This window comes from Podarcis cretensis (assembly GCF_951804945.1).
Source record: "Podarcis cretensis genome assembly, chromosome: 11".
Lineage (NCBI taxonomy): Eukaryota > Metazoa > Chordata > Lepidosauria > Squamata > Lacertidae > Podarcis > Podarcis cretensis.
Window position 1 is genome coordinate 18,015,105 of NC_137180.1, and position 13,033 is coordinate 18,028,137.

General features: G+C 43.8%; 1 pseudogene across 1 annotated transcript; it reads right to left on the bottom strand.

Moving 5' to 3' along the window:
• Positions 1 to 12,269: 12,269 nt before the first annotated feature.
• LOC307226508 (protein S100-A6 pseudogene) lies at positions 12,270 to 12,826 on the bottom strand (annotated as a pseudogene). The gene is made up of 2 exons: positions 12,818 to 12,826; positions 12,270 to 12,539 (listed from the first exon to the last, which is right to left on the bottom strand). The product of its transcript is annotated as a protein S100-A6 pseudogene (transcript).
• Between the last annotated feature and the right edge of the window lie 207 nt (positions 12,827 to 13,033).

Consider the following 13,033-nt stretch of genomic DNA (forward strand, 5'->3'; position numbering starts at 1 on the left):
AAATTCCTACTCAGCCAGGTAAGTATACATTTCATGCATTTGCCCACTAACCATGCAATCCTAGACATGTCGACTCTAAGTTATGTTGGTTTCACTTGGGATTACATCCAGTTTGGGATGTCTCATGCGAGCAATTCATAAATTAAATATCATCATCATTATCATCATCATCATCATCATCCAATTAATCTTCTTCTTCTTTGGCGATCACTCGTAGCCAAGTAAGATTGTCTTTGTGGCATTCATACAGGGCCCCTGGTCGATTCATGGACTATTGACACGTACACCACTGCTTTATTCTTCCGCTGCCACCAACCAGGTTTCTTCTGGTGAAATACTGAGTCTCAGTCAGGTTGTAAAGTCAACAACGAAGATTAAAGTTTATTGAAGAACAAACAAATTTTAAATATGTTCAGAATGGTTTCTCAAATGCGCACCTGTCAGGGACTCAGCGGGAGCGCAAGGAGGAGAGGAGATGGAGAGCGAGGGGGAGCAATCCGAGGGCAGCGTAAGAGAAGATGACAGCAGCCCGATAGATTCCATGAGCCTCTCCAGCGAATCGGAAGATTCACAGAAGGGGGCGCCGATGGGCAGGGCAAGGGGGGACCCAAGGGGGACACCCCAGAAGCAAGGGGCCAGCGGGGACTCCCAGAGCAGCAGTTGGAAATCAGGACCAGCTTCCCCACCAGAGCGTAGTGGGGGGGAGGAGTCCCAGGTATCAGAGCCCACATATGCACCACCAGTGAGAGAAGATGAGTCAGGGTTGGCCACGCCTCCATCGGAGAGCGAGGGAACGGTCAGGAGGAAAGTTGCAGGCTGGGTGCGCGCGCCAAGTTCAAATGTACAGGCGAGCGGCACAGAAGGTAGCCCGGATAGGGAACCAGGTCCTAAAGCCCGCCAGAAGGAGGGGGAAGAATCATCAGGGTCAGCGTCAGAGGAGTCCAGAAAGGATGAAACCCTAGTGGGCAGGAGGGCCCAGAGGAGAAAGGAACTTAGGAAGAGGTGGAGCAAAGCGAGAGTGTTAAACTGGTGTGGAAGGGGCGGAGACTCAGACGGGACTTCGCCGGTCTAAGGTCGAGACGTAGAGCTGCGCGTTGCGGCTTTAAAATGGAAACTGAACCTCAATAAAGACTTTTGTACATAACTACAGCCTAGCGTTGGTCCTCTGTGAGCTGGGACCTGGAGGCAGCTCTGACAGCACCCTTAACTTGATGTGGCACTATCTCACACTCTCACACTCTTCTCTCTCAGTTCTATCCCTGTCTCTCACTCTAACTGTCACAACCACTATGCTCGACTTTTTCTGCCTCTGTCTGACCCTCACTCCTCTATCTCACCACGGTAAACCCCTGGGCTGAGCCTCAAAATCAGGTAGGTTCCACCTCTGAGCTTTCTCATTGGTCAATCTACATTAACCATTTTCATCCCCCCCCCCCCCCCCGTACAGACATAATCACAAGGAATGGACAAATGCCACATCCTTCCATGAACACGGTCTAAACAGTGAGTCCGTAAGTGACTATGGAGGCCAATTCTGGATCCACATGTCGTTCCACAGTGGGGACATAGGTTTCTGGGTGGGAGCTGATCATGGTGAGGGTTTGCCAAGTGTGCCTTCCTCTTAGCACATTTCTCCCTTTCATCCTGAGTTTGAGCATCTTCAAAGTCCATGACACCTTTGGTAAAGACTGTTCTCCAATCGGAGCGCTCATAGGCCAGTGTTTCCCAGTTGTCGGTGTTTATACAAACCCAGTTAAGTGAGTAAAGGATTGCAGCCTAGGAGAATGAGTATTAGAACTGCAGCCATTTTGGACTTCCAGTAGCAGCTGGCAGGGTGGTGTTGCTCACTTGGCTTCCCAACATGGTGATCACTAGTGGTAACAGAGAGGGAGTGGGGTGAGGCAGGAAGCAGGTTGGCGCGGTGCCCTTGTGCTGCCAATCCACCACTCCAGCTGCAGAGGGAGAAGTGGATTGGGCCCACCCCTGTGTCCACCCTCGCAGTTATTGACAGTGACCTCTTGAAACCAGGTGAGCAAGGTCACTCCACCTCACTGGCCACCTCTTAGACAAATATCATAGGCAACACACTCCCTGTGCTTTCTTTTTGTGGAGAAAAACATCTGTAGGCCCTGAATAAAACCACAACTCACCGTCTGATGGTGTCAGTCCAGCTTCAGCCACTTTGTTTTTCATCTGCTTCATATTGGATGAATAACAGATCCACCCCGTTGATTTTGCTTTCACAGTAAGCCACTCCAACTAAAGAGGAGCTTAGCCAGTGCCAACTTCTCTCCAGCATCATCTGTGAGCTGAGCCAGCCAAGCCAAGCAGCTGAGGACAGACATATCTAATGATCTGCATCAGGGATTATACCTGTCCTTTTAGGCTTCATTGAATCAGCCCACACAAACTGCGCGTTTAAAAATGAAGTAGCAAATCTGGAATTGGGCATGTATCAAAAAGTGTCCTTTGTGGGATAGAAAATGTAGCACCCCACTGTAAAAACTGAATCGTTTGCTTTTTGTACTAAAAGCACAAGGGAGCTATACCAAAATCATATATGTGGCTATATCCTTTCTTCATGTTGATAACCTCCTGCAGCGACGCCAACTAAAGTGGGCTCTGGGTGCCTGAGCACCCACAAAAAATTGTTTTGGGAGCTCAGTACCCATACTGCACATTTTTATTTTTTATTTTGCAAAATTTCAACAAAAAATTTGAAGTTTTTCAGCTATTTTTAAGGGAAATCTCCAAAAAAGACACTGCGGACGGGTTACCATACATCCAGATTTTCCCAGACATTTCAGCAATTTCCACCCGGACACTGTTTCCAACAGCCAGTTGCCAGCTAGGTCCGGGAAATTCCAGACGTATGACAACCCTAACTAAGCCTAACTAAACGGGTAATATCTGCATCTCAAAGCTGTTGACAGAGTCATAGAACCAGGGCCAATAAGCATCAGTGCCCACCAACATTCCAGCAACAACTCTACTTCCCTGCCATTTTCAAGGAGAGCCAGATGGCATTAGAGTAGTTGCCCTTGAAGTTATGGCTGTGGTTGTTGACCACACACGTCCAGCCTCTCTAGCACCTCACTTTTAAAGGAGTGTTTACAGTGAGGGAGATGTGAATAAGTGTTTCTGATTAAAATGATTTGCATAAGTGTAGCAAATATTCCATTGGGATATTTTTGCCAAAAAATAAGGACAGCAACAGAGTCTCCCTCAAGCCTTTCTTCTTCAGGATGTTGTCACTGTGGTCTGCCAGGCCTCACAGCCACTGGTTTCAGGTCAGAACAAGGTGGGCTCTGAGGCATAGGGAGCGGTAGGAGGAACGCTCTAGGAGGCTAAGGCAAGCAAGGACCCACAGCCCAGGTGGGGCTCACTAGCTTGGGGAGGAGGGGAGGATCACATGCCTTGTCAAGCCCACATACTGCAATCAACATGCAATCAAGATAAAAAGTGTTGGTCTGTCCTAGGCCAGTTGGCACCCCTGACATCCTGTTACACAAAGGGTAATTTCCCAGTGTTAAACTTCTCTCCTTGAGGCCTGCATGCATGCCGTCGTAGATCAAATGCCTTCAAAGCAGTTGTTTAGAAATTTTCCAGTTCATTTCCTGCTGATAGAGTTTCTCAAACTCTGCACAATGGCATACATCCAAATGGAATGGTTGCTGGTTGCTTCAGGGCTTCTGAGCCTGTTTGGAGTCCATTCTGTGTGCATAGTTCATCCAGGTTTGTTTCATTGTTTTCATACCTGGGTGGCCATTTGCGTTGGGAAGGCTTTCCAAAAACTGGTAAAGAGACTCAGAATGAAAACTAAACCGGAGGCACATTGCCCAAAGCACAATATATTTGTGTCCGAATTGGAACGCAAACACACCCATGTGTATGGGATTGTATAATTGTCTTTGCTTACTTGATACACCTCTAGAATATGCCAACTACTATTATTTAAAAAAAACAACAATTTTTAAGCCTGCTAGCCATTATTAAAGGTTGTCTTATCTGTGTGCACCCAAGTATATAGTCATCTAGCTTAATATTGTCTACACTGAGTATTGCCTCATGTTGGGCAAAAGATTTATGCATTGCAGGGGGTTGGACTAGATGACCCTCATGACCCCTTTCAACTCTATGATTCTATTATTCAGTGGCTGGCAGTGACTCTCCAGGATTTCAGGCAGCCCTTACTTACAGAAGCCAGAGATTGATCCTGGGACCTTGTGTGTGTGTGAAGCAGATGCTCTCTCACTAAACCGTGGCCCATGAACACACAAGCAACTCTTTTGGAAGTGCCACACTCCACAGAGGTTCATTGGAAATTTAAAAGTGCCATTTAGCATTGATATCTTTCACCATGGTGCAGAGGAAGTAAGGACGTTAGCTACATTTTGACACTCATGTAAACATAACTTATCTCATTGTGAGATAAATTGGTGTAAGCAGAGGGCTTGCTGATCAGAAGGTTGACGGTTCAAATCCCTGCGACGGGGTGAAAATCCCCGCGACGGGGTGAGCTCCCATTGCTCTGTCCCAGCTCCTGCTAACCTAGCAGTTCAAAATCATACCAGTGCAAGTAGATGAATAGGTACCGCTGTGGCGGGAAGGTAGACAGTGTTTCCGCACGTTCTGGTTTCCTTCATGGTGTTCCATTGTGCCAGAAGCGGTTTAGTCATGCTGGCCACATGACCCAGAAAGTGGTCTGTGGACAATCGCCAGTTCCCTCGGCCTGAAAGCGAGATAAGTGCCACAACCCCATAGTCGCCTTTGACTGGACTTAACCGTCCAGGGGTCATTTACCTTTTACATGCTGGAAACCAGTGGCTGAAATGATCCTCTGTACCTGTAAGATAGCACAAATCTAAGATGTAGCTATATGTTGCACAGTAAGAAAACTGTAGTTTGGCCCATAGCCAATGAGGCCCCCAGACTCATAGTTTTCTTTCTTTCAAAAAAAGAGTTAGTTGGACTCCTAGATAAAAGTTACAAAGCAAAATGTGCAGGCAAATCTTAATCTCTTGAGCCATTTCTGATTAACAAATGACTAGGAATGTCTGTGGTCCTAAAGAGCTGTCCTTTCCTCCTCCTTCATTTGAGATCAGGCACTGTTGGAATCGGGGGGGTCGTGAAGCCAGCTGGTTCGGCCCCCGCTGGAGCATCTCCCTCTCAGCCTTGCTGCTGTGGAGATCCATCGACCTCTGCTCCAACATACATCAGTGACTCAAGCTTGCAGACTTGAGCACACTTTCTTCAGCAGTGTAAACTGCGCAACAGAAGAGGCTTGAGGCGGTAGACACATACTAAACTATGCATTTATTATACATAAATCAGGACAAAGAAAACATGGCATCTCTCCTTGCCATCTTCTCAGAGAGAGACTAAAAACAAAAGCAATACAGAGCGGAAGTTCCGCTTACGCCAGCAATCTGTGCTGGAATGTAAACAGATATGTGACATGCAATAATCCACATATCTGCAGCAACAGATCCCAACAGCTACTCCCTATAAATTATTTTCTACAGATTCTGCAGCAGAGTGCCCAGTCTACCTTCAGTACACTAGGACCAGAAAATTCTGTTGGTATCTCTGTACTAAGGCCATGAGGCAAAGTAAGGATCTTAAGGAAGAAGAAGAAGAGTTGGGATTTGATATCCCGCTTTATCACTACCCGAAGGAGTCTCAAAGCGGCTAACATTCTCCTTTCCCTTCCTCTCCCACAACAAACACTGTGTGAGGTGAGTGGGGCTGAGAGAAGTGTGACTAGCCCAAGGTCACCCAGCAGCTGCATGTGGAGGAGCGGAGACGCGAACCCGGTCCCCCAGATTACGAGTCTACCGCTCTTAACCACTACACCACACTGGCTCTCAAGGGCAGCAGATCCCAATGTAGGTCTTTACTCCCCACTTCTTCCTGATGCAGATCTTCACCCATCCCTTCTTTCCTGGTGTGGAGGGGGGGCACCATCAAGCGGTTCACCTCAAGTACCAAAATGGGCTGGCCCTGCCCTGTACACACCATCAAAAGAAAATTGAAGGAAATGTCTATTAATATATATAATATAGTCCAGATATATACCCAAATCTCAACAATACTTTCAAAAATAATTAAGAGATTATGAATGAGTCTTTCTGGATGTAATAGGACCTTTATATTCTCTTTGAATTTAATGGAATACTGCCCCAACACAGACTAGAGACACCCCTTCCTAGGAGCCCCATAAGCCTCTATCCCAGTGAAGATTCATTTACATTGTGAAACACAAATTCTGCTTTGCAATAGTTAACTTCAAGATGTTCCTCTGCTTATGCCTAACAAAATGGTTAAACAGATAAATTCGCTAACAAAGAACTAGATGCATGTCAAACAAATGGAATGCTGTGTGCAGAGGAGTTGAAAACCCGTGCAGATTAAAGAACAAATAACCTTTCCTCGACTTGAGGAATGTTCTGTTTGTCATCCAAAGGCAAAAACTATCTAGCACAAGCTTTGATCATGTGTAATAGATTCTTTCTGACTGGTTGTCAACCTGAAAATTAAAATGCCACATTGGGGGGGAAGCTCACAAGCAGCTGTAGGAAAGAGAGATTAATCATTTGCTCCAACTAATGAAGACATCATCATCCATGTAAATCAAACCAATCCAAGATCATTATCAGCTGAATTTTCATTAGAAATCAAAATGCCTTTATCCACCCATGTAAAATACTAGCATGCAAATGACGGTATCGGCTCTGCCTCACAATTCTGTCTCCAGCAGCAATAATAATCCTGAAACTATCAGATAAACAGATTTTGCTCATTTTATGAGGCAATACTGAGACAGAAAATGAAAAAAGTGCTACATTCATGAATGCTAAGTTATTCAGATATTTAAATTAATTACATAGTTACAGAATGATTGCTTCCTTTTATCCCCAACCCAAGTAAAAGTTGGGGGGAGGGGGAGCAGATCAAGAAACACAGCTGAGTTTTTATTAATTCCCATCTTCCCCCTACAATTAAACTTTAATCAGTTTCCAAGATTTGGGCCCTGTCCAACCCAATTGCTATGTTTAAATCTCTGATTTCAAAACGATACATACTGTACTTTTCCGTGTATAAGACTAGGTGTTTTTACTTAATTTTTTTTTTAATAATATTTTATTGAGATTTTTAAATACCAATGCAAAATTAGTAAACAATGTAACATATTTCATAACATAGTTTCATAACTTCTTTGGACTCCCTCACGTCTCCCACTCCCACTTACATCATTATAAATTTTTGCCAGCAATTTATCAACTTGTTTGCGTTCTTATGTCCCGCTCGTTTAAGTATAATGAATAATTCTCCAAAAAAATTATATTTTCCTCAATCTCACTTATCATCCTAATTCCAACTATTTTAGTGGTGCTCAATTGTTTGTGATCTAGCATCCTTATTAACATTCAACCAAATTACAATATTTTTGTAGGTAAATCTTGAATTTCTTCCAATCTTCTTCAACCCTCTCCTCTCCCAGGTCTCGGATTCTGCCGGTCATCTCAGCCAGTTCCATATAGTCTATCAGTTGCATCTGCCATTCTTCCAGTGTGGGTAGATCTTAGGTTTTCCAATATTTAGCGATGAGTATCCTTGCTGCCGTTGTTGCATACAAGAAAAAAGTTCTGTCCTTCTTTATCACCCTCTGGCCGACAATACCCAGAAGAAAGGCCTCTGGTTTCTTAAGGAAGGTATACTTAAATACCTTTTTCAACTCATTATATATCATTTCCCAGAAAGCCTTCACTTTAGGGCACGTCCACCAGAGGTGAAAGAATGTTCCTTCATTTTCTTTACATTTCCAACATTTATTATCAGACAGGTGGTATATTTTGGCAAGTTTAACTGGGGTCATGTACCATCTATATATAATTTTCATTACATTTTCCTTCAAAGCGTTACAAGCAGTGAAGTTCAACCCAGTGGTCCACAACCTTTCCCAGTCATCAAACATGATATTATACCCAATATCCTGTGCCCACTTTATCATAGCCGATTTAACCGTTTCGTCTTGTGTGTTCCATTTTAACAGCAAGTTATACATTCTTGAAAGTACCTTAGTCTTAGGTTCTAACAGTTCTGTTTCCAATTTCGATTTCTCCACCTGGAACCCTAACTTTTTGTCATTTTTAAAAACTTCTTTAATCTGAGCGTAGTGTAACCAGTCTCGCACTTTATCCTTTAATTTCTCCAAACTCTGCAATTTCCAATTGTCGGTGTTTTTACTTAAAATAGGGGGGTATTATACACGGGGGCAATCTTCCCCCATTTTCTTAATTTTGAGTCCCCCAAAATTGGGGGCGTCTTATACACGGGGCGTATTATACATGGAAAAATACGGTAAATTACTGAGAGCACAGGGCTTGGAGCGGGAGGTGTTTTTGAGCAAAGGAAAATGAATATATCTTGCAATGTTAGTAGAGGACTATATATACACTATCAACTTGACCTTTGAAGCACTACACCTAGGGAGAAAGGATTTGCCTTCTCAATCCCTTATGCATATATAAGTGTTTTCTTAAAAGATTTAATATCTATGTGCAACCCTAAACAGTCCTATGCTTATCACCGCTGCTTGTTTAGAGATCATTTTCCACTGGAAAGACTCCGAGGGATCATCTCCAACAGGGAAAGGGAAAGTTTGGGATCTCTGAGCATCGAGCACAACACAGAAGGGTTGACAGAGACCAAACTAAACTTAATAATTTTCAAAAGGTATGGTCCCCATATATCAACTATGTTGGAATTGATCAATGTTATTTTATTGTTACATAAATAAAATATTGTTTTTAAAAAAGATTAAATAGAACACTACACAAGCTAAAGAAAAATATATTGTGGGAAGCTCTTATCTCTAGATATCAGTATAAGACCAGTACAAGACCAGCCAGTCAGTTTCTGTATATAGATTTGTAGTGGGGAGGGTACTATCTTGTCTTTTGCCTAAAGCCCTATGGCCATGGTAACTGTGCTAAAAAAAACCACCCTTTACTTTCAAAGGCAGTCTAGGGTTTCCTCATATATAACAAGGAACACACTTGTTGAAAAGTCAAAGAAGTAAACCTCTCTGTGATCTGAAAAATGCAAACAACAACTACTACTAATTTTTTTAAGAAGCAAAATGGAAAAGATTTGAGCATCAGGCACCATGTACATTTATACAGAATAGATAGCCAACAAATTCCTAGAAAAATAAGTTGTTATTATGGCCACCAGTTTGTAGTGTAATCCTATTCAGGACTAAGCCCTACAGAGTTCAATAGGACTTACACCCAGGTAAGTGTGAGGATTAGTTGGCCTTAGTTGGCTTCAAAATGAGGTTAGAAACATTCATGGACGATAAAGCTATCAGCGGCTACTATTCATGAGTGCAGCACTAGGACTAAAGGAAGTATTCCTCTAAAAACCCAGTGTGAGCTCCTGAGTGGAACCAATCTCAGTATGGCTTGCATCTGACTCCAAATGCTGGACTAAATGGGCCACTGGGCCTTTTTATGCTCTAAGGTGTCAACTACAAGACCCACTTCCCCAATTAACAATGGAGAGCACACTTTAAGGCTTCCATTTAATCATTTGCAGCCACAGCTTATGTGCCCCACATCTGATGTCACGTGTAGGGCAGATGGACAGGGTTTGGGATAAACAGTTTGTCAAAACAGATTAGAAGCATTACCTGGTCTAATTAGGCCAACAGATTGGAGGTTCCCCACCAGGGACCAAATTTGTCCCCATACATGTTTGCCTAACAGTTTCTAGGATACTTTATGCATCTATCAAAATGGCCCCCAGCAGATGAAAATCATGTCACAATAAATTTGCTGCTCTTAAAAGTACCGCAGGATCCCCCCCCCCCAATTGCTGGCTAAAAGTGGCTAGTACAACTACTCTTCTAGAGTATTGCTTATGTGTACTTAATGTGATATAGGGACAGTTTCAATCTGGGCAAGATTCCTTTCCCCTTCTCACCATCAACCCCCACTCTAAATAAAATTAATAGCTCCCCTTGGACTTGTTAAATTAATTTGATTTGTTTTATGGGATGTGTGTCAATGGTTCACAGTCCATGGGGTCCAGCATTCCCTTTTATAAATAATTCCCTTTTTATGGTGCAATTAGAACTCTGTGTTTGTCTCCTATTCACTCAGAGGTAAGTGTGAAAAATGACCAGTAGTAAAAAAAAAGAAAAAGAGAAAAAGGTTGTTTCCTGTCCTCCATGACACAAGAATCTTTAGACCCCTGAGAAGGTGCTACAGTGTTACACGTTGTTTTTGTACTGCTGATAGAATATGGCCGTTTTTAGAGATGGAAATAAATTACTATTAAAGCAAAGAGTGATGTACAATTGGATTTCCTGCCTCAAAGAGAAAAGCAGCTGCTAAGCTATGATATTTCCCACTCCTGTCAAAAGTGTGAAACATTTTGACCAGATGGCAAAAAGCTATAATGAAATGGGGCAACTTGAAGGAAGGAAAATGAAAAGAAAAGAAAAAGGAAATTGGGTTGCAATTATATGCACACTTAAAGGTAAAGGTAAAGGTACCCCTGCCCGTACGGGCCAGTCTTGACAGACTCTGGGGTTGTGCGCCCATCTCACTTAAGAGGCCAGGGGCCAGCGCTGTCCGGAGACACTTCCGGGTCACGTGGCCAGCGTGACATCGCTGCTCTGGCGAGCCAGAGTCGCACACGGAAACGCCGTTTACCTTCCCGCTGGTAAGCGGTCCCTATTTATCTACTTGCACCCGGAGGTGCTTTCGAACTGCTAGGTTGGCAGGCGCTGGGACCGAGCAGCGGGAGCGCACCCCACCGCAGGGATTCGAACCGCCGACCTTTCGATCAGCAAGCCCTAGGCGCTGAGGCTTTAACCCACAGCGCCACCTGCGTCCCTTATATGCACACTTACATATGAGTAAATCCCATTCAACACAATGAGGCTTACTTCTGAGTATGCATGCATGGGACCGTGCTGTTATGTAATTATAAAATATGTGGCGTGACACCATGGCCACGTTTACACCAAGCCAGCTGCTGAATTCTGGAGGCAAAATCATGCTTCCCTGAGGCATGTTGGTAGAGGTGTTGGCCTGCTCAATTTGTGATGCTTCAACATTTGGGAAGATTTTAGATAGGCATGTACACCTTCTTTATCGATATAAACAGTGGAAGCGAAGGCACACATACAGCATCATAGCCTGCAAGACTCAGGGTTCATCCATTATGTCATTTAAATTGGAAAGTAAGCTTCTTGTACCTCCATTAATTCTATGGTGTTCGTCTCCAAATCACTGCCTTCCCACACTTCTCCCAACCTCAATCTGAATTTTCCCATACCGGGGTATGGGGAGAGGCTCATTCAAGAGAGAGCCTTCATGCTTATCTATATTCCCTCTGATACAGTTGGCATCCCTTGGGTTTCCTTTGAGCAAGTTATGGTATTTTAAAACTTGCCTGTGTTCTGTCAAGCAAAACCTGCTTGAGCTTCCTCTAGAGAGCCAAGTCATTATGACAGGATTCACAGGCAGGTTTGAACACAACATTTTGCGTGCCAATTAAGTGAATGCTTCTTACATGGCAAATACGAACATGATTTAACATAGCTGTTACATCAATTTGTCCTTCATTGTTCCCATCCCAGTGTCTATGGTTGTGTTATTTGGGGCTAAAAAGGAAACATGACTTTCCCCCCTATCTCTTCTGACACTGAATGTTGTTGCACACCAGCCCAATCTCTGAGTGGTGTGAGATTCCATAAGTTCCAGGCTCTTTCCCAGGGTTCAGTTTCCTTGGAATGAGGCACAGCGGAGACTGTGGTGTCTTTATGCTCTATGGTTTATTTACACATATCTTCCACCTGAGTTTATGGTGTAGGGATTCATAGCATTAAAACCCCAGAAAGTCTTGCTTCTCCCATAGCCCCCTCCTTGGATTCCAGCAGAAATCAAGCATGGCTCTCACTCTCTGGCTTCTGCCTGCTCCTAGGCCCAGTCTCACACTTAACTCTGGCTATTGTCTTTCTCACTACTTACCAGGTGAAGAAGGCCATTTGACCTCTGGCACAGAGCAACTTCCTTTGTTGTACCAATGGCCATGTTTAGGTGGTACTATCTCACAAAGGCTAGTTCAACCATGGAATCCTCCATTGGCTTGCTTCCCCCCCCTTTTTTTTTTTTACAAAACTTCAATAAAATTTAAGCGCCTACAGAGGTATAATCCCGAACCATGACACCTCGTTCCACTAGGGCGTACATTTACAAACACAAAGCTTCATTATACATCACTGCCATGGCACTCAGGAAAGTGACATCTTCCTGGAAGTTCACGACTTGGTCCCCACTGCAGTCCAGATCTTTCATTAATGTTTGTATCTCTGCGTCCTGCAGTTTTGGTCCAATGGTCAGCTCTTTCAGTATCAACTCCTTCAGCTCCTTCTTACTTAGGCTGTTCTTATCGCCATCCTTGCCGGCGTATTTGTGGAAGGTGACAACCAGCAAACCAATAGCTTGGTCAAGAGGTGGTGCCTTGGTGAGAGATCAGAAGCAAAATGGTCCAGTGCTGAAGGGTAGGAAGAGGTGGGGAAGTGGTCCTCCACTGGCAACCAAGACAAAACCAGCCCCCAACTCACAACAATATGTAAGACACTTGGCAAAACAACATTGCATGCTTTCAAGAAAAGTTGTTATTGGAAATACACTGGCGTATAATGTGCTCCTGGACAACACATTCCGATTCTGGTATTTTATCACTGAGTAGAATAATCATGGGTCGGGGGTAGAGAGGAGTGCTGTATCTCTGTTACCTTTGTCATTTTTCTCATTCTGAATACTTATGTAGCCAGAGCTATATAGGATAATAACTACACCATCCATTTAAAGAACATTTAAAAGACATTGCTTCCCTGCCCCAAATCCTGGGGACTGTGGTGTCTTAAGAGTACTGGGAATCATAGCTCTGTGAAGGGTAAACTACAGTTTCCATGATTCTTGGGGTGGGTGGAGCAAGGTACTTTAAATGT